The sequence below is a fragment of the Mastigoproctus giganteus genome, chromosome 9 (assembly GCF_048544385.1).
Source record: "Mastigoproctus giganteus isolate SK-2022 chromosome 9, ASM4854438v1, whole genome shotgun sequence".
Lineage (NCBI taxonomy): Eukaryota > Metazoa > Arthropoda > Arachnida > Uropygi > Thelyphonidae > Mastigoproctus > Mastigoproctus giganteus.
This window is the reverse complement of record NC_143583.1, coordinates 81852787-81876757: the sequence shown is the minus strand read 5'-3', so window position 1 is coordinate 81876757 and position 23971 is coordinate 81852787. Positions and strand designations below refer to the sequence as shown.

At 38.6% G+C, this 23971-nt stretch overlaps 1 protein-coding gene across 1 annotated transcript in view; it reads left to right on the top strand.

Moving 5' to 3' along the window:
• AspRS (aspartyl-tRNA synthetase) overlaps positions 1 to 23971 on the top strand; it is a 306084-nt gene that overhangs the window by 108821 nt on the left and 173292 nt on the right. The gene's annotated exons all lie outside the window — the stretch shown is intronic.

Genomic DNA, 23971 nt, shown 5'->3' with positions numbered 1-23971 from the left:
AGAATTTCTAGGTAAAGCAACCTTTAGGTTGGCCATGCTCATGATGAATTGATGTAGTATTTATTCAAAGGGAAGGGATTTTGCAGTGGAGCTTGTAATGGGCTCAGACATTTTTTAAATTCTTTTTAATAGGATCGTTTAATGTTAAAAAATGTAAATGCCACATGGGAAGTGCTCAAAAAAAAAAAAGTAATAAGAGGCCACTAAGGGTTTTATACCAACTAAGAAATGTTCCAAATTTAGATCAAAATGGATGTTGGATGAACTGATAATCTCATCTGAAATCCATTATGCTACTGCAGCAGGATCTAGAAAGTTGGACAAATGGGCTAAGAACAACAATGGAAATGGACAGATGAAATTCAAGAGTTTGTGGGCAGTAAATGGATGGCCATTGCACAAAACAGATGGAACTGGAAAGTTGCTGAAGCGACCTTCTACTCAGAGGTATAGAGAGGGGAGTGCAGAAGGGGGAGTTGTCCCCGGGCACCAGGAAGGCATGTTTCCCCCAGGTGTAGAAAATTTAAAATCCCCTGGGCATTGCCACCCAGGACATTTTCAATCCACTGCAGGATGAATCATCCTGCAGTGGATTGAAAATGGCTGATGGTGATGATGCATAATATCTCTATTTAGCTCTTCACAGTCATATTGCTATTAATTACTTTATATATTTTAAACAATGTATATTTAAAAAATCAAATTTGTGTGTTCTAAAGTAAAAAAAAAATAATATTCATTAGTTCAGAAAGTTTGAATGTTGTCTCTGTTTGTAAATAAGCATCAATAAAATTATTGTAATTATAACTAAAATTGTATTTTTATTACTGGCAGTGGTGATATGAATCTTGTGTTGGTGAAGGAATAAAGGTTTATTATCATCTACTGTTAGATAATTTATTAGTGGGAAATGTAAGAGATATACTATAAATAACATTGCATATACATATATTGATTTTCCCAGGCCTGTTTCGTTATTTTCAGAGATGTCAAGTGACATTATACTCTCATAATAATAAACCACATTCCCCTCATTATTTATTTATTATATATTTCTAAATTTACTCTTATGTTGAAATTACTCCTGTTTGCGATTCACACTTGCCCGTAATTATAAGTCACTGTAATTGTTGCAAATAGTACATGTTATATATATTTTTTATTCATTTCTCTGGGTTTTTTTTTTTTTTTTTTTTTTTTTTTATATTTGAAATTAATAAAATAAAATTAATTTATTAAGGTAAGCTGTTTATATCTTGGTTTTTAATTTGTTTTAATGTTTGGAGCTGAGAGCCAATTAAGAAATACATAGATCAAAAATTTCAGCATTCATAAATGAGCTTTAAGAAAAATAAATGGAACTAACAGATGGAAACAATGATGAGATGATATTGCAAATGTAAAAATAATTAAAAATTTTTAGATAATAAATAAGCAGATTAAGGAAAGCAAACTTAACAAGGTTAAGTTTGCTTTCCTTAATCCTAAGTTTGCATGTAGAAAGAATGGGTAAAGGTTGATTAGCTAAATTGACATATATGCAAAGCAAAAATGAATAGTAATAAGTCTAGAGACAGTTCAAAAAGAAGGTGGATTGTTGTGTCAACCAGTCAATTAGAGGAAAAAAGGTTTACTTTGGCTAGAGCGAAAGATCTATCAGAAAACAGTGATTAGGAGTCTGATAATCCATAACAACTGATTTTTTTATGAAAACCCCAAACACGAGAGGTATTAGAACCTATATTACTACTAGTATCGTGCTTGGGTTGGAGATTGAGAAGACTTAAAAGAAGTTATTTGTTGACATTAGACTTGAACTTCTGTAGACTGTAATTTTCAGGAAATATGTGAAGGAAGGTTGTTTCAGAAAATGGCAGTTGAATGAATAAACAAGGAAGATGAAAAGTTGGTTCTGTAAGTTTGAAGTTGGACAGCAAGTGGATGTTGGCTGGTGGCAGCACGTGTTCGGACAGTTTTGAAAGAGAGAGTTGGAATTATAGAAGCCAATTCAGAAGAACAGTGCCCATGCAAGTATCTGTAGAAGAGGCATGCAGCAGAAACAGTACATCTATGAGACAGAGAGTGGAGAGACTCTGTTAGAGAGGAGTCATTAATTAACCTAACTGCCCTCTCCTGAAAGAGGTTTTGGGGGCACCACCCCAGATGTGGGAACAATATTCCATGGTAGGGTGGATTTGCGATTCGTACAGAGCGAACAGCTGTTTGGAAGAAAAGTAATGCCGAGAGCGAAAGAGAAAACCAAGTTTTTTCAGATGCAGAGGAAGCAATATTTGTAATGTGCTTCTACCAAGAGAGATTAGAAGTTAGGGTAATCCCCAAAAGAGATATATCAACTTGCCTAGAAATCGGAGTATCACCAAAGATAAGCATAGGAGCAGAAGAATCCTTTTTTTGAGATATAAGACAAGACTGAGTTTTAGAAGGATTGAAATCAACTAACTTGTCTTTGCCCCACTGGAGAATTACTTGGAGATTGGCATTTAAGGAATTGGTAGTGGATATTCGAGAAGTTGAAGTTGATTGAGCAGGGCAAGGATTTTCAAAATGGAAAGCGGAATGCAACGTGCTATCGTCGGCAAAACTATGGATAGGATTTCCAGTCAATGGAAGAAGGCCATTAATATACAAAAGGAAAACAGTGCTCGGAAAGAACAGAACCGTGGGGGACACCAGCATTAGTGGAGAAGCTAGAAGACAGAGAGCCATCTACCATCACCCTCAGTGAGCGATCAGAGAGAAAACTGGATAACCAATTACAAAAAACAGTTGGCAAACCATAAGATGGAAGCTTGTTTAGAAGACCTTTATGCCAAACACGATCAAAAGCCTTTGAGATGTCAAGAGCAACTGCTTGTGTTTCACCAAACTTTTCCATTGAATTTGTCCATATGTGGGTAACATAAGCCAGAATATCAGCAGTGGATCGACACTGACAGAATCCATACTGGTGATTGATGATCAGATGTAAGGTTTCTAGGTAGTTTAAGAGTTGACTGTTAATTGATTTCTCCATTACTTTAGAAAGAGTAGAAGTAATTGCAATGGGACAATAATTGTATGGGAGGGACTTGTCACCCTTTTTAGGAACTGGCTGGATATGAGCCAGTTTCCAAGCAGAAGGAAAAACACCTTTGGAATAAGAAAGTGAAAAAAGGTGGCAAAGAATAGGAGTAAGTTCAGGAGCACAGGTTTTGAGAACAAGTGGAGAAATATCATCAGGACCTGGAGCTTTCTTGGCATTGAGATTCGTCAAAATCCTTCTGACATCCTTTTGATGGAAGACCACAGGAGGCATTGAATGGAGCGTGTCAGGAATGGTGGAAGGTGATTTACCAAGATCATTAATACATGAGTTGGAAGAAAAATGGGATGCTAGCAGGTCAGCTTTATCCTTGGCTGAAGTGACAACAGAACCATCTGGTTTTGACAGAGGTGGGAGCACAGATGGGCAAAAGTTGCGGCCAATAGCTTTGGCAAGAGACCAGAATGCTCGGGTACCATTAGGGCAAGTAGCAAGTTTTCTACTCTTAGCCTGTCCAAAATCTAGTTTGGACTTATTAATGACCACTTTACAGTTGTTGTGAGCTTGGTGTAGGCAGAAAATGAAACTGAAGAATTGGAATCAAGCCAATTACGATGATAAAGGACAAGATTTTAAAGTGGAGTATGGAATAAAGGATTCGATTCCTACAAGAATAGTTCACTGACACAATCTGAGCAAACGTTGACATCAGAAGTTTTGAAACAGTAATCCGACCAAGGAAAAGAAGAAAATAAATCTCGCAGGTCATCCCATTTTGCATTCTTGTAATGCTAAACAATACGAGGTTGGGAATTGCAATGAGATAAAGGCTCCATTGGAGAAGAGACAATCAGCAAGTTGTGATCTGAGGTGCCTAAAGGACCACTCACTTCGACCGTGTACTTAGAAGGTTTGTTTGTGAGTAAAAGATCAAGCGTGTTGTCTGTATGGTTGGGATTATCCGGTATTCTTGTAGGTAAATGAACAATCTGTTTAAGGTCATTAGAAATTGCAAAAGCCTCAGTATCTCGACCAGCTAGGTTGGTGTGACTAGAAAACGGGAGCCAGCTGGAGTTGTGAACATTAAAATCGCCAAGGAAAATTATCTCACTGTTAGGAAAGTTTCACTGGAGAAAGTCAAGTTGCAAAGAGAGAAAGTCAAAGGGCTACAAGTGATTAGTGGAGTTGCGAGAACAGTAGAGACAACAGATGAATTTGACACAACGAGGTAGAGAGATTTTAAGCCAGAGAAGATCGAAATGAGGAGATTCCAAATTACCAAGTCTCTGACAGGGAATATCAGAATGGACATATGCACAGGTACCACCTTTGAGCCGAAAGGAATCATACAGCGAATAATTTGGGCAACTGAGATGAGAAATAGGTGAATCAACTGATAAACTGAGATTCTGAGAGCGTGTTGCACAATGAGCACACCTACACTACAGTTGCTGGCTGGAGCACTCCCACTTTACCTGGAAGTAGCCAAAAGTGGCTTGTATTATAAACTTAAAATGGGCATACCCACAAATTTTATCTTGACACAGCCAACACCAACATGGCTGAAAGAAAAAGAATGGCCACAAAGCTCCATGAGCTATGGCAAACAAAATGGGAGCAGGAAACCAGAGGTCTAGTTACCAAAAGGTTTCTGCCACAGGTGGCAATGGTCAGCCCCAAGCCGCCTAAGTGGTATACCGCTGGACTTTTTACAACATTAATATTGAAAGGTCACAGCTCCCTAAAGGCAAAACTAACCTCCCTTGGGCTGACTGATGACCCAAATTGCACCTGTGGCTAGAGTGAAGACTGGGCACACATTCTGTATGAATGTGTGCCCAGTTTATGACATTCAGTGCCAATTTATGACATCCCCAGAACACTGCTATAGCACAGATTGGCCCCCTTCCAAGGGGAGAAGAACATCTATTCATTATAAAAGAGGAAAATTATAAAGCCTTTACAACCTTCATGCAGAAAGTATTCAAAATGTGCAGAACTATCCAAAGAATGGCAATTCAGACCCCAGCAATTAAATAATAATCAATAGATAAAATGGCCCACATCTCCCACCATGCCCAGATGATGACCTAATAACTGTCAGGACAGCAGTATTTTGCACCCAGAAATGACAAAACCGGATTGACCTGGGTACCTCCAGGACTACCCGGCCATGAGTAGGAATGTGGGGCCCCACACCAAATAAGTAACCATGTGGGGGAGGGAGATGTACAGGCAGCCAGGGAAGCAGATTAGCTGAAAAATATCAGTAAGCTGGTAGCAAGGGGATGCAATGTAGAATGAATAGGCTGGTCATTGAGTGAAAGAGTGAATTAGGAATTATGGTAAAAGGGAATAAATGTCAGTTTTGGTGAAAGAAAGATGGACCCGGCACAAGGGAGAGTGAATGAGAGTGTTATGGTGAATGGGAATGAGTGAAAGAGCAAATGTAATTGGCTGAAAGAATATAAATTTTAATAATAACTTGCACTACTTTATATGCTAACAAACATTTACTAACAACACAAACACTATCACTGCATTCTCCCCTGGCCTGCAAAAAAACTTGTGGCTAGGCCTGCACCACAACTGAAGAATAATACTAAGTTGAGGTGCTCAGAGAGTGCAGTGCAGAAAGCAAGAGTTGAACAAATGAAATGAAAGCCAGAAGAATGAATGAGAGTGTGTGTAAGAAAAAGAACACAAACCATAAATGTTACAGTTAAATTCACACTAACCCTAGTTTTAATATTTTTTGATCTTTCTTATTTAGCTTAATTATTAAGCATTAGTATTTAAATTACATTACACTGGGAAAAAAAAAAAAAAATATATATATATATATATATAAAACCTAACAAAAAAAAAAAAATATATTATATATATTCTAAACTATAAAAAAAAAGTATAAAAATAGAATGCAAGTAGAGTGAAAATGCAGATTATGAATGAAGTAAATGTCTCTCTCACCCACCCCCAGAGGGGGATGGGCTGTTTGACCTTCCTACCGGATTCGAGAAGGTATTGAATTGACAACCATCTCCAATGAAGACATACTGCAACTTTGCTGCCGTCACGCCATTTGGCAATCTGAACTGAGTACTCTAACCCAGTTCCCTTTAAAACCCCATCCCCAGGTGGGGGGAGGAGACGGGTCTCTGTCTCCCCCCCTGCCCCCCATACTTCCCCTGGTGGGGCTTGTCCCCACTTACCACTTTGGGAATGCCTACTATATTGTCCCCATCCTTCTACCTGTTTCCCCCCAGTCTCTTCCCTACTCTAACTAAACCAGGTGCCTCCGTAGCCAGGTGGGCAGGAGCAGTGCTTATCACACGCTTCTTGATTAGACCAGGGTTCGAGCCTGTGACTACCAATTACGGAGGATGCGGAAAGGTCAGGGAATGACCACCACATATCCCCGGAGCAATATGGCCTTAGTTGCTGATGCTCCTAAAATCCAAATAACAACAATCTAACTAAACCGACCGAGTACACCCCTAACAATGCTGCCAAATTCAAATCGGCTTCAAAAAATTCAACTGCTTTCTCATAAACCTCTTTTGGCCTTTCCAAATTCTAGTGTTCACCCACCTGTTTTTTTTATATATATATACAGGTCGACCATCACTAATCCGGCAGCGTTGGGACTTGTGGGGTGCCAGATTAGCGAGTTTGCCAGATCACCGGTGGTTATTTTAGCACATACAGTTTACCCAACAGCTAACCACCTCCTCTTACCGTTAACACGTTGACTGCCAAGCTAGTTTAAAAAAAAAAATTCCCCACAGGCCAAAAAATATTCGGCAAATAATTTGATTAGTAATTCTAAAATAAATATTGTGATGTCAATGTGTCGTTTTTTTTTGCTTAAAATATTAAAAAAATTTTTTTTTTTTTATGTTGCATATATGTGGCCAATGTGGTCACTTTATTTCTTGAGAAGCCGTGTTTCCATTCGGCCACGTATGTGTGACAGTTTTACGGCATACATATGAAGGCCATTTGTGATTAGTGTATTGCACGCGCGGCGAGCGCTGATATTAGCACCTCATCGGTGAGGAACTATGCTTAGACAAAACCCAAGAAAGAATAAACTGCCTCTAACTCGGTACAAACATTTTTTTTTTTTTTTTTTCCAATTTAAGGTAACTGCAAACTTTCATTGAAAATACAGTGGGGGGGTTTAATCATACCATTAAAATGAACTAAATCACCAATATTAACCAGAACTAAAACCACATTAACAAACCTAAAACATGATATATGGCTAAATTAAAATTAAGTACAGGCAACCCCTGTATAACATGGTACCTCTACAACACAGTTTGAGAATTGCAGAAATCCTCGCACAACGCGGTACTTATATAACACAGTTTCGCTCTAACACAGTTTGAGAATTGTGGGAAATCTCGCACAACACAATATTTTTGAGCTTTTGTGTTGGGAAAATCCTGCTATTATGTTAGATATAAAATTTGCAATATTTCCATTCCTTTTTGTGAATCCCTGCTGTTGACTCACTAGTCATTATTGCCTTCGTGATATTTTTCTAAAGCACATTGCTGGAGGTCATAAAACAAAAAGAATATGCACTTTCCAGTTTATTGGTCTTTTCTGTTAGTGTAATCAATTATAAACAGGTAGTAAACTCGATCTTATTGCATTTGCTATAGTACTGATAGCTGTAATTCTGTGGGTTTTCACGTTATTATGATGAAATGTGCCTCCCCTTTCATGAAATATTCAATCATATAAAAAACAAATTTTCAGAAACTCATTACTCCGTATCCCACTTGTGCATGTTGTGTTTGTTCCAACTTGTGTGTGCCGTATTCTTTGTTATTAATTGCTTATCATTTTTACTGTTTTAAATTTTACAACCGAAAAAAATAAAAAAAGTCAGTGAATAGAAATATCAATTACTGTAGTTAGTATGTACATATCACAGTACGTATTAATTAAGCTATGTACATAAGCATAAATTTATTTTTATTTTGCTAACTGGAAAATATTCTTCCAATTTTCATGTATCATTTAACTTTGTTAATTGTTAAAGTAATAAAGTTAAATTTGTGCTTTCTATCTAAGCGGGGGTCCACTGTATTTTGTTGGGAGATCCTTGGGTTGAACTTGAACTTGTGCTTGTTTAAGACCATAAAAAATTGACTTCGAAGCATGCAGATTGTGATTTGAGAGAGCAGAAGGTACTCGAAATCTAGATTCTGCAGAAGAGATTGTGCTTAGCAATGATGAAGAGGAAGAAATTTAAATGAACATACATTATCTGATGTATAAGTATCACAGTTTATAAGGTAAGACCTTTGTTCAGTTATTACTATTTAAGTTACTATTTAAATAGTAATTTAACTTAATGAAGTTAAAATATTAAGTAATATAAATAATATAAAATTTTTTTGACAATACGAAATTTTTAGAAATCTTCAAGTACCGTGTTAATGGACTAGAAAGGAATAGCGAAAGCTTAAAAAGCGGTACTCACCTTTACTTATATTATACTATTATAAAATTTTTATAATAGTAATAATAATATAAATATTATTATTACTATTATAAAAATTAAGTTTGCGATAGGTATAAAAAAAAGGTGTATTTTTGTTAGCTTTTGGAATGTAACCTCCCTTTTTGAACTGGTTCTTAGTCCCGTATAACATGGTTTCGCATTACACGAGATTTTGTAGGAACCAAACTACCGTGTTATACGAGGGTTACCTGTAATACTTCAACAAAACCATAAATAATCAACTCAGAATGTCGGAACTAAGATTAAATATTAGGAAGAGAGCTGATTAGTCGAGTGTATGATGCCAATTTCATTCCTTTAATAATCATAAGTGTACACACTTATGTACTGTTGTCTCGTAAACTTTTTTGGACAACTTCATATCCTGGCCAAAGTTTCAAGATTTGAGACCTGCTAATTAGGTTCATAGGGACTTAGAGGGGAACAGGCATTCTGTGTGTTATCAGACACTCAGTCTAAAACACTGATGGATCCAATATCTTTCTACTCAGAAGATTTAGAAGTCCAGTTGGCGTGCCTCCCTAAAATCCACTCATGCACACCTTCTCGATGGTAAGCCCTGTTACGTCACTTAGGGGGCAACAAACGTGTAGAGTGGTTCTCTTCAAGACGCCTGGTCAGCGTGAAGAGGACATGTAGACATGTTAGTATCTTATGTAGGATGGCACCTGAATGTCAGTTCAACCTTTGTACACTGTGATAATTACAGATCACTGTAAAAGACCAGAAATGTGTGTAATATTATGTTTGTGCAGTGTGTGTGTTGTTTAGTTGTTTCTGGCCTCTTTGTCACCAGGCAGGCGATCACCTGGAAAGCCTGCCCAATGTCCGTCTACGCCACGGGGAGGTGGGCCACAAATGTAATGTAGTGGACCTCGAGTAGCTCGTACTGAATGCCCAAAACAAGTTTGGGATCATTGAAAGAGAAAATGAAATGTAATAAAATAAATAATAATAAGTAAAAAAAAAAAAATTTTAAATATATAATAAATAATAATAATAATAATTAATAAATAAAAATAATAATTAAAATAACAAAATAAAAACATCCAAAGTCCACTGGTTAAGTGCAAGACTGGCGGATACTACGATGCCGTACCTAGGGAGCCCAAACCCAGGCACCAGCAAAATCCTGCCGCGAGAGAAGAGCAAGAGGTCAGGAAAAAGAAGTCCCGCACCCACAGATAGTAATGAAAGTCCTTGGGTGCCAGCAAAAAAAAATAATAATAATAATAAATAATTAAAAAATAAAATAATAAATAATTAAATAAATAAAAATATCAAAAAATAAATAATTAATATTAGAAAATAAAAACACCCAAAGTCCACTGGTTAAGTGCAAGACTAGTGGATGCTACGATACCATACCTAGGGAGCCCAACCCCAGGCACCAGCAAAATCCCGCCTCGAGTGAAGGGCAAGAGGTCAGGAAAAAGAAAGTCCCGCACCCACAAACAGTAATAAAGTTCTTGGGTGCCAACAAAAAAAAAAAAATTTTTTTTTTTTTAAATCTCACGTCCATATGGAGAAAGCAGTGAGTGCCAGCAATCCCGTACCACAGGAGACCCAAATCCTGGGTTCCAGCAAAAGAGTTCACCTCATGAGGCCACAATTTGTGCCCCTTTAGGAGCTGTGGAGAAACAGAAAATAAAAACTCCAATCCATGGAAGGAGAAGGCAAGTTCGTATTGTTGAGGTAAGTGCAGCCAGTAAAGTCCAATCAGGCAGTCCAGTCAGGTGAGTCCTATCCATAAAGTCATTCTGGTTTGAAATCAGTTCTTCTGAGAAAAAGAATTATCTAGCAAGATATCCTGTCTAGGTACATCCTGTCAGGTAAGCAGGTCCATTTTATAATTTTGATAACCGTTATAGGTGTGCAGAATATGTAAGTAATAGTTTAAATAGAGTTCAAGAGCGTAATCAAGTATCAGCATAATTTTTTTTTTTTTTTTTCTTTCTTCTTCTCCTCTTCTCTATTGTTTGAAGTTTAGGATACATTTCTAGATAAATGCAAAAAGCCTATTGTGTAGTTAACATTCATGTAAGATAGTGATCGGAAGCTTTTTAAGAGTTTGTTGTAGATGGCGTAGGTGTATTTGCCAGCGATCCGACAGTTGAAGAAGCAGGAGATGGAGCAGCCAAGATTTCTTTTCTTTTTGTGAATACTTCTAGCGCAAGTCTTTGAAATGTCTGAAAGGATTCTTCATTTTCCACAAATATAGCTTCATTTCCCTCAGCAAAATTATTATGATAAGATTTTATTGTTGATCTTTGGTCATTGTACTTGGAGCAATGATAAATCACGAGCCCAAGTTTCCTCGGACCTGCAGGAGCAAAGCTGTGAGTTGACAAGGCTGAATTGAAATAATTTTGAATTTAGGGATCCGTGACCAGTGATTATGAAGAGTACGGCCTAGGGCTGAACCATTTCACGCCTCCATAGCCAGGTGGGCAGGAGCAGCAGTGTGTAGCACACGCTTCTTGATTAGACCGGGGTTCGAGCCCGTGACCACCAAATACGGAGGATGCGGAAAGGTCAGGAAACGACCACCGCATATCCCCGGAGCAATATGGCCTTAGTTGCTAATGCTCCTAAAAACCAAATAACAAACTGAACCATTTCTTAATATCTCTTCCCGTGGCAAAGGTAACACCTGATATAAAGTTTCGTGTCACGTGCCCAGTTTGGCTGCTATCCCATCTGGTTTGCCAGATGTTTATCAAATTTTTCCATATTCTGAGTTTCTCTTGCTTCACATCTGCATCTATATTACAAGTTTTACCAAGAATTTCAGTGGGAATTTGATGTTTTATTCTGTAGCAGAGACCTTTGTACACGAGGTGAAGGTCCATTGGAAGCACACCTCCCAAGACCTGCAGTACAGCAGAGGATACTGTCTTGCAAGCGCGAAGCATGGAAAGGAGCATAGATCTTTGAAGTGTGATTAGTTTATCTTTAAATTTGATGTTTGTTGCCCTGTGAAACAACGTTCCAGAGGCTTACATGGCCATTGGGACAAAAATAGCCTTGTAATATAGGGAAAGAGTTTTCCTATTTAATTTCCATTCAATCTTGGTGATTCTGATTAGAGCATTAGTATACTTTTTGATCTTTGAAGTTAGATAGTTGACATGGGCCACAAAATTTAATCAGTCATCCACAATAACTCCGAGATATTTTATCTGTGGAACCATTGGGATGGAATGGCCATTAATTTTAATGAGCGGAGGTCTACCATAATCAAATTTTCTCCTGAAAGTCATCACCTTGGTCTTTGAAGGAGATATACTCAGTTTATTAGTGGCTGTCCAAGCAAGGAGATCAGAAAGAACCATGTTGACGAGAGATTCGAGATCCGAGCGAGATTTGCCTGCAAAGATGAGAGTCAAATTGTCAGCATATGCTATTGTGTGTGTTTTATCAAAACTGCGAAGTAACCAGCTGTCTAGGACTATATTCCAGATGATGGGTCCCAAGACAGAACCTTGGGGACACCCTCTGGAAACTTTTCTTGTTAGAGACTGCTGTTTTGAAATGACTCTGATATATCTGTCTTGAAAGTAGCTTCTAATTACATGGAACAGTTGTCTGGAGCAATTGGCCTTGAAGTATGAAGAGGAAAAGACAAACCCTCCAGCACACGACAGCACGACAAAACAAATGGCCCTCAGTCCCAAGCGGCTTTCACTCCCCCTCTTACAGCAGCGAGAGGATCAGAGTGGAAGCAGACGTTGCTAAGAATACACAGAAACTTTGCACAGAAACTGAACTTGGCCTGTTACAACGTAAAATCGCTCATCAGTGAAGACAGGATATTAGAGCAGGAAAAGGAATTTGAAAATATGAATTAGTAGTAGTAGTAGTAGTAGTGGCACATGATGCAAGAAAGCAAGTGTAGGAGCTTATGCAGCATCAGCCAAAAAAAAAAAAAAAAAATCACACCATTCCCTCCAAATGCCTGTCCAGTTCCTCCTTAAATTTATTTAATCTATCAACTTCCACAACGACAGATGGAAGTTTGTTCCAGCAATTAACCACCCGCTGGCTAAAGGCAAATTTCCGCACATCTATTCTACATCTGTCCTTTCTTAATTTGAACTTATGTCCCCGTAGGTTGGTAATCTGAACAAGTGGAAGGATCCCATCAGAATTCAGCGTGCTCAACCCATTCAAGGCCTTATAGACCTCAATCAGATCACCGCGCAGGTGCCTAGTCTCCAGCCACTGCAATTTGCAGAACTTAAGCCTCTCTTGGTAAGAGAATCCCTTCATTCCCCTCACCAATCGTGTTGCTCTTCTCTGTACACGCTCAAGCAAATCTACATCCTTCCTAAAATGAGGCCTCCAGACCTGTACGCAGTACTCAAGGCGTGGCCTGACCATTGCCTTATACAGAGGGACAATCACCTCCTTTTCCCTGCTAGCAAAATTCCTATATATCATTGACAAAACCCCATGACCCGCCCTAGCAGCCTGTCTGCACTGCTCAGAAAACTTCATATCTGACTGCACAATTACTCCCAGGTCTTTTTCATTTTCTACCACCTTAAGTGTAGTACCACACAGTTGGTACGTTTCTCTGGGGTTACTTCTACCCATATGCAGTACTTTGCATTTGTCAAGGTTGAACTTCAGTTGCCACTTCTTAGCCCATCTACCCAAATTATCTAGATCCTGTTGCAGTAGCACACTGCCATTACTGTCATTAACAACCTTGCCAACCTTTGTGTCATCAGCAAACTTCGACATTAAGCCTGATATACCTTCATCAATATCATTGATAAATACACAAAACAACAGTGGACCCAACACCGAACCCTGTGGGACTCCACTAATAACATCAGTCCTCGAAGAGCAGCACCCATTGATTACCACCCTCTGTCTTCTCCCACTTAACCATCCTTTTATCCATTGTAGCAACTTACCCTTAATACCATTCTGCTCCAATTTGTACAGTAGTCTTCCATGCGCAACAGTGTCAAAAGCTTTCCTGAAATCCAAGTATATGATATCAAAATTATTTTTTGCATCCAGTTCCTTTGTGACCACATCATAATAACCAATCAAATTTGTCAGACAAGACTTTCCCTTAACAAACCCATGCTGTGTTTGAATTATTGCTGCAGTCTTGTCTAGATGATCCTGCAATGCATCTTTAAAATTGGAATATCATCGGTTTGGCTGAAACAAGAAGAAGAAATGAATCACTTATAAGTTTATCACGTGGAAATCTGCTGTACACCAATGGAAACAGTGAAAGGAGCAAAGGTGGAGTTGGCTTTCCGGTCCATAAAAATATAAAAAACAACATTTTGGAATTCAAAAGTATGTCACCAATGGTGTCAAGACTACTGCTGAGGATTTCTAAGAGGTACAAGCTAAAGTATATAATGATTTATTCACCAACCTCAAGCCATGACGATGAAGAGGTTGAAGAAATGTACAGCGAAATTGAGAGTCTTCTTTATAGACCAATTAGCTTGTTATCCCAAATCTACAAGTTGTTCACAAGGGTCTTACTAACAAATTAGAAAGAATACTTGATGAGAATCAACCGAAAGAGCAAGCTGGATTTAGGACAGGATTCTCAACTATGGATCACCTTCACGCAATATCACAGCTAATGGAAAAAGCAAATGAATATAAAACACCATTATGCCTGGCATTTGTGGATTATGAAAAGGCATTTGACTCCATACAGCATAAGGCAATGTTTCGGGCACTGGAAAGACAAGGCATAGATACACCATATATTATGATTTTGAAGAAAATATATGAGAATGCTACCTCCTTTATTAGACTAGACATAATATAAGACATAATATAAGATTCCTTTATAAGACTAGATAAGCCATGATCCCAAAGAATTAGAGGAAAATCTTAATCAGTTATGCAGATTTAGTAAGGATTTTGAACTAAAGATGAATATGGCTAAAACAAAAGTAATGATGAACAAGTATGCCACAGAAAGGGAAATAATGATTGAAGGAGCAGTAATTGAAAAGGTGGAGTCATATACTTAACTGGGACAAGTCATTAGCTGTAATAGTGATAAATGGCTGAAAGTCAAGAGAAGAATAAATTTTGGGTGGAAAGCATTTAGGAAATATAGTCACATGCTGAGGAGCAATATTCAAATTTTCTGAAACGTAAAGTAATGAACCAATGTTTCCCTTCCATAACTTATGGAAGTGAAACTTGAGCACTCACCAAAAGAATGGAACAGAAGCTGAGAACGACACAGCAAAGAATGGAATGAATTATATTGGGAATCAGACTGTTACATAAGAAGAGAAATCTGTGGATTAGGCAGCAAACTCAAGTAAAGGATATTCTTATCAAAACTAAAGAACTAAAATGATCCTTGGCAGGACACATAGCTCGAAGACATGATGACAGATGTACTAACAAATAACAGAATGGTACCCAAGAGGAGCTAGAAGAAAACCTGGAAGACAATGACAGAGATAGACAGATGAAATTCATGAGTTTGTAGGTAGTAAATGGATGGCCATTGCACAAAACAGAAGGAACTGGAAAGTTGCTGGAGAGGCCTTCATCCTGCAGTGGATTGAAAATGGCTGATGATGATGATGATGATGATGAATTAGGTACAGAAACACCAAGCAAACAGGGCTATAAAGAGGTGACTTTGGATTGATTGTACAAAACTATTCACCACTCACCATACAACTGTTTCAACGGTACCTTGTCAATAGGGCTTGAATCTTTAGGCTTCGTCTAGTATGTGAGCTATGGGTCTAAGTGAATGGGAAGCTAATATTAGACAAGAATATGAAGGAACTTCAATGGATGTGTCAGGATAATGAACAAAACAAGAAGATGTAGTCTGAAATCTGTCTGTGACATTGCAATTGACACAGTTCTGACAATGCTCTAGTCTAGGGTGACTCAGGGTGATCAGGCATTCTGGATTTCAGTTTTGTCCTGGTGTCCTATTTATTTATTTATTTTATTTATTTATTTTTTATTTTTTTTGGATGCACCAGTTTTTTCTAGTAATAGTGGTGGTTTTCCCAATAGCTTTTACCCATTGATACATAATTATTTTGGAAAACAAACTACTTAATTTACTTATCTTAAAACATTGACTGCCGTGTCGGCCGTATATGTCCAACACCATTAGGTTTTTCAGGTGCTGTGTCAGGCATATATTGCCAACACCCAATGTTTCAGTGAGAGCTGCATCGGCTCTATAGCGCTGAGGCCCCAAGTGCCAAGCGATTCTGTGATAAAGTGACTTTGCTCTGAATTAGCGCTCTTTCTTGAAGTAGAAATCGTTTCCTTATTTAAAGCATTTATTAACACACAATTAAATAATCTATAGTAAAGAAAGCAACTTTACTATATTAAGAAGGAAAGCAACCTTCTCTTCCCCTTTTATTTTTTGTTATATCTTAATTACTAACCTCCTAGTGCTTGGTCACAGGGTGGCACTGCTCCTGCCTCCACGTGGCGTGGCGGGGCCGGTAACCTGGAAGGGAAAAGCTCTCCCTTCCAGGCCGAAATGGAGCGAACTCACTACAATACCCAGGAATCCACTGGGTCAACGGACCCGAATAGAACTGATCCAAGATATGTGAAATCTAGTTCTTTCGGGGACACCTCTAAGGCAATCAGAAAAGGCGATAGAAATGACTCTGTCTCCACAAAGAGATTAAAAACTGACGTTAAAGTTTTAATATCTCCAACGTATATTATTATACATTCAAATACAGTAAACCCCCGCTATTTGCGGTTTCGCGTATTCGCGGTTGCTGATTTAATATAAAATGAAACCTAAAAAAATGTGAATTTTTAAAACAGTGCTCAGTGGGTGGGGGTGACAAAATCGCGAGCATGGATGTTTCTCACTAATCCTTGTTCAGTATGTGTTATGCACTTGTCATGGAAAGTTTCGTCGTTTGTTTAATTTATTTAATTTATATGCTTATAAATTAAATAAATTTATCAATTTATAAATTGATATGCTTACAAAAGTGATAAATCTACCGTTTTGCAGTGTAAAACAGACTTTTTCGAGTGTTTTAACAGAAGAAAGTGACTTTATTGTGGACAAGTTCTTTCTAACCTGTACAAAAATATGGCTACGAATAACAAGGGAAATGTGAATGTGAAATTATCAAAGGTGATGACATTGGCGAATAAAATTGAGTTATTAGACAAAATTTCTAATGGTGAAAGTGTCTCCTCAGTGGCAAAACATTATAAAATCAATGAGTCAACGGTACGATCAATCAAAAAATCGGTAGAAAAAATCCGCCATAGTGTCCGTGAAAACCCGCTAATTGCTTCAAAAATTTGCTCTGTAACTCGTGATGTTAAATTAGAAAAAATGGAAAAAGCTTTTAAATCTGTGGATAGAAGACCGAACTCAAAATAAAATTCCGTTCACTCATCATTCGTGAAAAGGCAAAACTCCTTTATCAACACTTTAGCGAAAATGGTGATAGCACTGGCGGGATAAGTTTTTTTAGCTAGCTAAGGCGCTGGTTTGAAAGATTTGTTTGAAATTTCTAATAAATATGGTATTACATTTAATATTAAATTGTTTCTTATTTTCATTTCGATGCCATATGCTTGCATTTCATTATGTACTGTCTATGTACATAGTCATATCATGAAGGTACATATAATACATGCATAGACAAAATTTTAGACTAGTTTTCCTTATATATTTCATACTTTGGAACGGAACCCCTTTATTACTATGGGAGCCATAACCCAGTATTCGCATTTTCGGTATTTGCGGAATTTCTCAGGAACGTAACCCCTGCGAATAGTGGGGGTTTACTGTACTGAGATAGCGGTAGGGCAATTGTCACCCTTTCTCATACAAAAGACTCTTGAGAGTTATGTCGGCCCACCAAAACAAGTTAAAAGACTAAAATCAGGCGACAGTTTGGTAGAAACGCCAATGCTAAACACTCCGAAAAATTATTACAAATGACAACCTTTGCAGGAATACCAGTAATAGTTATCCCCACACAATACATTAAATACTTCAAAAGGTGTCATTACAGAATGGGACCTTCTAAATGTGCCCGAAGAGGAAATTCAAATGGAACTTCAGGAACAAGGAGTCATCAGTGTTAAAAGAATTACAATTAAAAAAGAAGGGATAATCACCCACACCAGGAATCTGATACTCACTTTCAACACGCCTAAATCACCCAGATCAGTAAAAGCTGGATATCTACACTGCAATATAAGGCCGTATATCCCGAATCCTCTCCGTTGTTTCAACTGTCAGAAGTTTGGTCACTCACAGACAGTATGTAGAGGAAAATTAACATGTGTAAACTGTGGTACGCAAGAACATGCCACTTCTACTTGCACAGCTGGAAACAATAAATGTGTAAATTGTAAAGGGGAACATACTGCATATTCAAGGGAGTGTGAAATTTGGAAGAAGGAAAAAATGATACAAAAATACAAAGCAGAAAATGGAGTTTCATATCAGGAAGCTAAAAAGGCGATTACAATAAATATAGCAAACAAACCTTCTTATGCGCAGATTACCACAATCAAAAAGGCTCCGGAAATTAAATTACCCAATTTAAATTGTTGTGGCACACAAACGGATGTTACAATCCCACCAGGAGAATCCATCCTCAGAATGGGTTCGTGAGTTTTATAAACCATCTCCATCACAAAAACAAGAAAAGATTATCAATACTCCTTTATCTTTCTCACCAGATAATTCAGAAAATGTAAGAAGAAAAGCAAACAAAGAAAAGATAGGTGGTACAGGAAAAAAGATTGCAGAACAAATGGACACAGATGCAAGAAACCAAGGAGAGGAACCAGTTCACAAAATCTCCGCTGAAGAAGAAATGGATACGGGTAGACGATATTTTTCAAAGAAAGACAAAACCAAGGTAGACAAAGTTAAATCAGCCCCAAGGAAGCAATTCGAGGGAACATCTACCCCCAAATGACAGATACGATTATCCAACGGAACTGTTGAGGTTTTCGCTCAAACACTAATGATGTTATAGACCTCATCACCCACTACCACCCACTAAGTATCTGCCTACAAGAAACCTATTTAAAACCACAGGACAATAGTATAATCAAAAATTATATCACATATAGAAAGGATCGCATAACGAGAGGAGTTGCAGTATTAGTTAACAGACATGTACCTTCCCAAACAATACCATTGAACACACCATTAGAAGCAGTTGCAGCCTGTCTAGCAATAGGCATCAACATTACCATAGCCTCAATATATCTACCCCCTAATCAAGAATTCCGATTTAAGGATTTCGATGAGCTGATCACTCAAATACCACCTCCATTCTGCATCTTAGGTGACCTAAATGGACACCACCCACTATGGGGTGATCCCAAAATAGACTAGAAGGGTAAGCAAATAGAAAAATTAGTTGTCGAGAACAACCTAATGATTTTAAATGACGGCACACACACATATCTGAGGTGTCTGAGGACGAGAGTTGCCGGTGCGGACGTGCCTTTCTGCCGCTCTTGGAACAGAGAATTTTTTCTGCTTTATTAGTTTAAATTGACATATTAACTTACTTTCTAGAGTAGCTTTATATTCCTATTTACGGTACTTAAGTTTAAAGTAACTTAGAGATTTTGTAGGTATTACTTAGTATCGGAAAGGGTATCAAATCCACGTGTTTACCGTTCGTAAATAGCCGCCATTGTTACGGGAAAATTAATCAGTAAAATCTACTAATCTTGTTGAACTTCATTGGCAATTAAACTGTACTTTTAACTATACATATAACCACTTAGGTTACGTAACATAAATAATTAGTAAAAATAAATAATTAATACATAACTTGATACAGAAGTTATATAAAGGGATTTCGTAGTTAACACTCGTTACTGAAACATAAATATTTCGTAGATAACAGTCGTTACTGAAACATAAATATTTCGTAGATAACACTCGTTACTGAAACATAAATATTTCGTAGATAACACTCGTTACTGAAACATAAATATTTTGTAGATAACACTCGTTACTGAAACATAAATATAGCGTTATAACTGTGTTGGGATACAAGTTTAGGATTTAATTTTGTACTGAAATTGAAATTTTATTGAAAGTAAATCGAAATCATGACTCAAACCAGAGCGGCAAAGCAAAAGGCTCAAGCTAATGGGAATGCTGTGGCTCAGGGGAGAACTGAGGGGGGCAGTTGCCCTCTGAATCACAGCCTTTTAAGATGCACTATTTGCTTGATGTTTGCGGAGCAGTCAGGTATGGGACATGATACTGCCGTGGGGGATGTCTTTGTATGTGCGCGATGCAAGGAGTGTAAGGAAATCAGGTGACAACTCAGCGTTGTTATGGGCCTATATGAGAGCTTGAAGGACAGGGTGGATGCCCTCGAAGGATTACAAGTGAGGGGCCCATCAAGCTCTCAGCTGCCCACACCAATGCCAGAGCTTGCACTTGGTCATCGCGCAACACAGCAGCAATCCCCAAGGCAGAATGTGCTGGTCCTAAAGGAAGTAGTAGTTGTTGGTAACTCTATTGTCAGGGAAACGGGAAACATGTTTTGTAAAAAGGATAGGTGGAACAGGACCAGGGTATGTCTGCCAGGGGCAAAGGCTGATGACGTTGTAGAGCAGATATCATCTTTTAAGGGCACAAAAGGTGATATAGTTGTACACGTTGGCACTAATGATATTAATAGTAGGAGACCGGCGGAATTACTTAACAAGTACAGGTCACTGATGAAAAAAAGCCGTGAATTAGGGTTGAATTTGAAAGTGTCTGCAATTCTACCCAGACACGATAGGAGGGAGTATATGATGAGAGCCCTGTCAATCAATTCGGCCCTGGAAAGATTGTGCAGGGCTCAAGGGGTAGAATTTTTTTCAGCCTGGTCTGTACTTGTTAACAGGAGAGACTGCTTCTACAGGGATGGGATACACTTAAATAGAAAGGATGCAAGAATGTTTGCTGATGCTATCGAGGCAGTGTTAGGTGGGTCGGAAAACTGCTAGATTGGGGGGATACAAGGACTAATAGATTAACAGCAGCCACTGGCAGAGGAGAAAGTGATTCTTGCACTGCTTCTATTGGAATGAGCAGCAGCCTGGAAAATAAGATGCAGGATATTTCAGAGACTGCTGGGAATCATCGGGGTACAAGTAAACACATGGCTTGTGTTAGGGTGGCTAAGAGGAAGGGCAGGTGCATGTATACTTGCGTGTACACCAATGCTAGGAGTTTGGTAAATAAATTTGATGAATTTGAGGTATTGCTCAAAGCATCAAAGGCGGATATTGTTGGGATACCAGAGACGTGGTATCAAACAGATATAAGGAATGCAGAACTGGAATTTGGGAAGTACAACATCTACAGAAAGGATAGGAAGGGAGGAGGGGTTATGCTATTAGTTAAGAAACACATAAAATCCAAGGAAGTGAAGCCAGTCGACATCACTGGACAGTGCAGTGTCGAGTCAGTTTGGTGTGACATAAGCATTGGGAGATCAAAATTGAGAGTAGGAGTGTGCTATAGGCCTAATGACTCTGATGAGTATAATAAGAAACTGTACAGAGAAATAGTGGGCCAGTAAATCAGAGAGTCTTATAATGGGGGATTTTAATTTCCCAGATATTGACTGGAATTTGGGGGCTGGTCACTTACACACTAGCAAAGCTTTTGTGGATTTATTGGATGATTGTTTTCTACATCAGCATGTGTGGGAGGCAACTAGAGGGAGTAATACTCTTGATTTGATTATCAGTAGTGATTCTTCATGCATTAAGAATCTGCAGATAAATGAACCACTAGGTGGCAGTGATCACAGTGTTCTGAAGTGGGAGTTACTCAAAGAGGTAACTACCATTAGGGGTAAAGGGAAGGGGTATTGCTTTCGTAAAGGCGACTATGATGGACTGAGACAGTATTTAAATTCTATACAGTGGGATAAACTGATGATGTTACCAACAGCAAATTCAAAATGGGAAGCATTCAAAGAACTTATCTTGGAAGCTACTAGGCTTTACATACCAACTAAGAAATATTGTTCAAGGTTTAGGCCTAAATGGATGTCAGATGAACTAATGAGGCATATGGCAGAGAAGAAAAATGCATGGGATGCATACAAATTATCACGTGACACAGAAGCCTATGATAGATTCAAGTTGATCTGTAACCAAGTTACAAAGGAGGTTAGGCAGGCGAAGGCAGATTACGAGAGATCCTTGGCAAGTGATGCGAAGAAAAACAGCAAAGACTTCTTTACTTATGTAAACTCTAGAAGGAAGGGGATGAATCAGATTGGTCCACTTGATATTGATGGGTCAACTGTTGATGACCCTGCTCAGGTAGCTAACAAACTAAATGAATATTTTGCATCGACATTCACACATGAGGAGTTATTCAGCGAGGGGAATGCCAGAGGTGTATTCATCTCTAGCAGTAAGCTAGAGAATCTTGTAATAACTGAGAGTAAAGTGGAGGAGAAATTGTTGAAGATAAACACAAGAAAGGCACCTGGGGTGGATGGGATCTATCCAGTTATATTAAAGGAGGCAGCAAAGGAAGTAAGCAAACCCTTAGCCATAATTATGAGAGCTTCCTTGGACTCAGGGGAGGTACCCATGGACTGGAGATGTGCAAATGTGACCCCAATTCACAAGGGAGGATCAAAGGCTGACACAAGTAATTATAGACCTGTGAGTTTAACTTCTGTTCCCGGAAAATTAATGGAGGCACTTGTTAAAGAAGCACTGCAGGATCATCTAGACAAGACTTCAGTTATAGCTCGGACACAGCATGGTTTTGTTAATGGGAAGTCTTGCCTGACCAATTTGATTGGATACTATAATGCAGTCACAAAAGAACTGGATGCAGGGAATAACTTTGATATTATATACTTGGATCTTAGAAAGGCTTTTGATACTGTTGCAAATGGAAGACTGCTGCACAAATTGGAGCAGAGTGGCATTGGAGGCAAATTGCTGCTATGGATAAAGGGGTGGTTGAGGGGGAGAAGACATAGTGGTAATCAATGGACACTGCTCATCGTGGACTAATGTTATTAGTGGAGTCCCTCAGGGTTCAGTATTGGGTCCTTTATTGTTTCCGTATTTATAAATGATATTGATGATGGTATATCAAGCTTAATGTCCAAGTTTGCAGACGATACGAAGGTTGGCAGGGTTGTCAAGGACACTACTGACACTATGCTGGTGCAACAGGATCTGGAAAGGTTGAGCGAGCAGATGGGCTGAGAGGTGGCAAATGAAGTTGAACATTGACAAATGCAAAGTACTACATATGGGAAACAGCAACCCCAGAGCAACCGTATCAACTCTGTGGTACTACACTGACAGTGGTAGAGAATGAAAGAGACCTGGGGGTGGTTGTGCAGGCAGATATGAAGTTCTCTGAGCAGTGCTGACGGGCTGCAAGAGTAGCACATGGTGTATTGTCAATGATATATAGGAATTTTTCTAGCAGGGATAAGGAGGTGATTATTCCCTTGTATAAGGCAATGGTCAGACCACACCTAGAGTACTGTATAGAGGCCTGGAGGCCTCATTTCAAGAAGGATGTAGAGCTGCTGGAACGAGTACAGAGAAGGGCAACGAGACTAGTGAATGGAACAAAGGGGCGCTCTTATGAAGAAAGGCTTAAATTTTGCGAATTAGTGTCTGGAGACTAGGCACCAGCGAGGTGATCTGATAGAGGTGTATAAAGCCTTGAATGGTTTGAGCATGCTCAATGCTGATGGGATTCTTCCTCTTGCTCAGAATAATCACCTGAGAGGGCATAAATTCAAATTGAGGAAAGACAGACGTAGGATAGATGTGTGGAAATTTGTCTTTAGCCAGCGGGTGGTTGGTAGGTGGAACAGACTTCCATCCGTTGTCATGGAAGTTGATAGCCTAAATAAGTTTAAGGCTCAGCTGGACAGGTATTTCGAACGAACAGAGGGGTGAAGTGGAAGTGGTTATTTTTTATTTATTTATTTTACTTTATTTTTTTTTTTTGGCTGATGCTGCATAAGCTTGCTTTCTTGCATCAAATGCCTGTACTAATGCTAATGTTAATATTTCCACCTTCCATCAAAAAGCAGTTCTGCAATAGACTTATCAATCTGTTCTCCAACACTGTTCCCTATGACTAAATGGAGCATGCACGAGACTCCATTGAGCAGCGACCACTACCCCATTATTTTGAAAATCATGAAGAAAACGCTATGCCAAGCCAGTAAGCTCCCCAGATGGGAAATATATGATGCAGATTGGGAAACATTCAGATTACTAGCTAAGTTAGACTGCAACATTATTAAACGAGAATCAGTACAAACATCAGTAGCCTATGTTACTGATAGTATGCTTCAAGCTGCGGAAAAGACAAT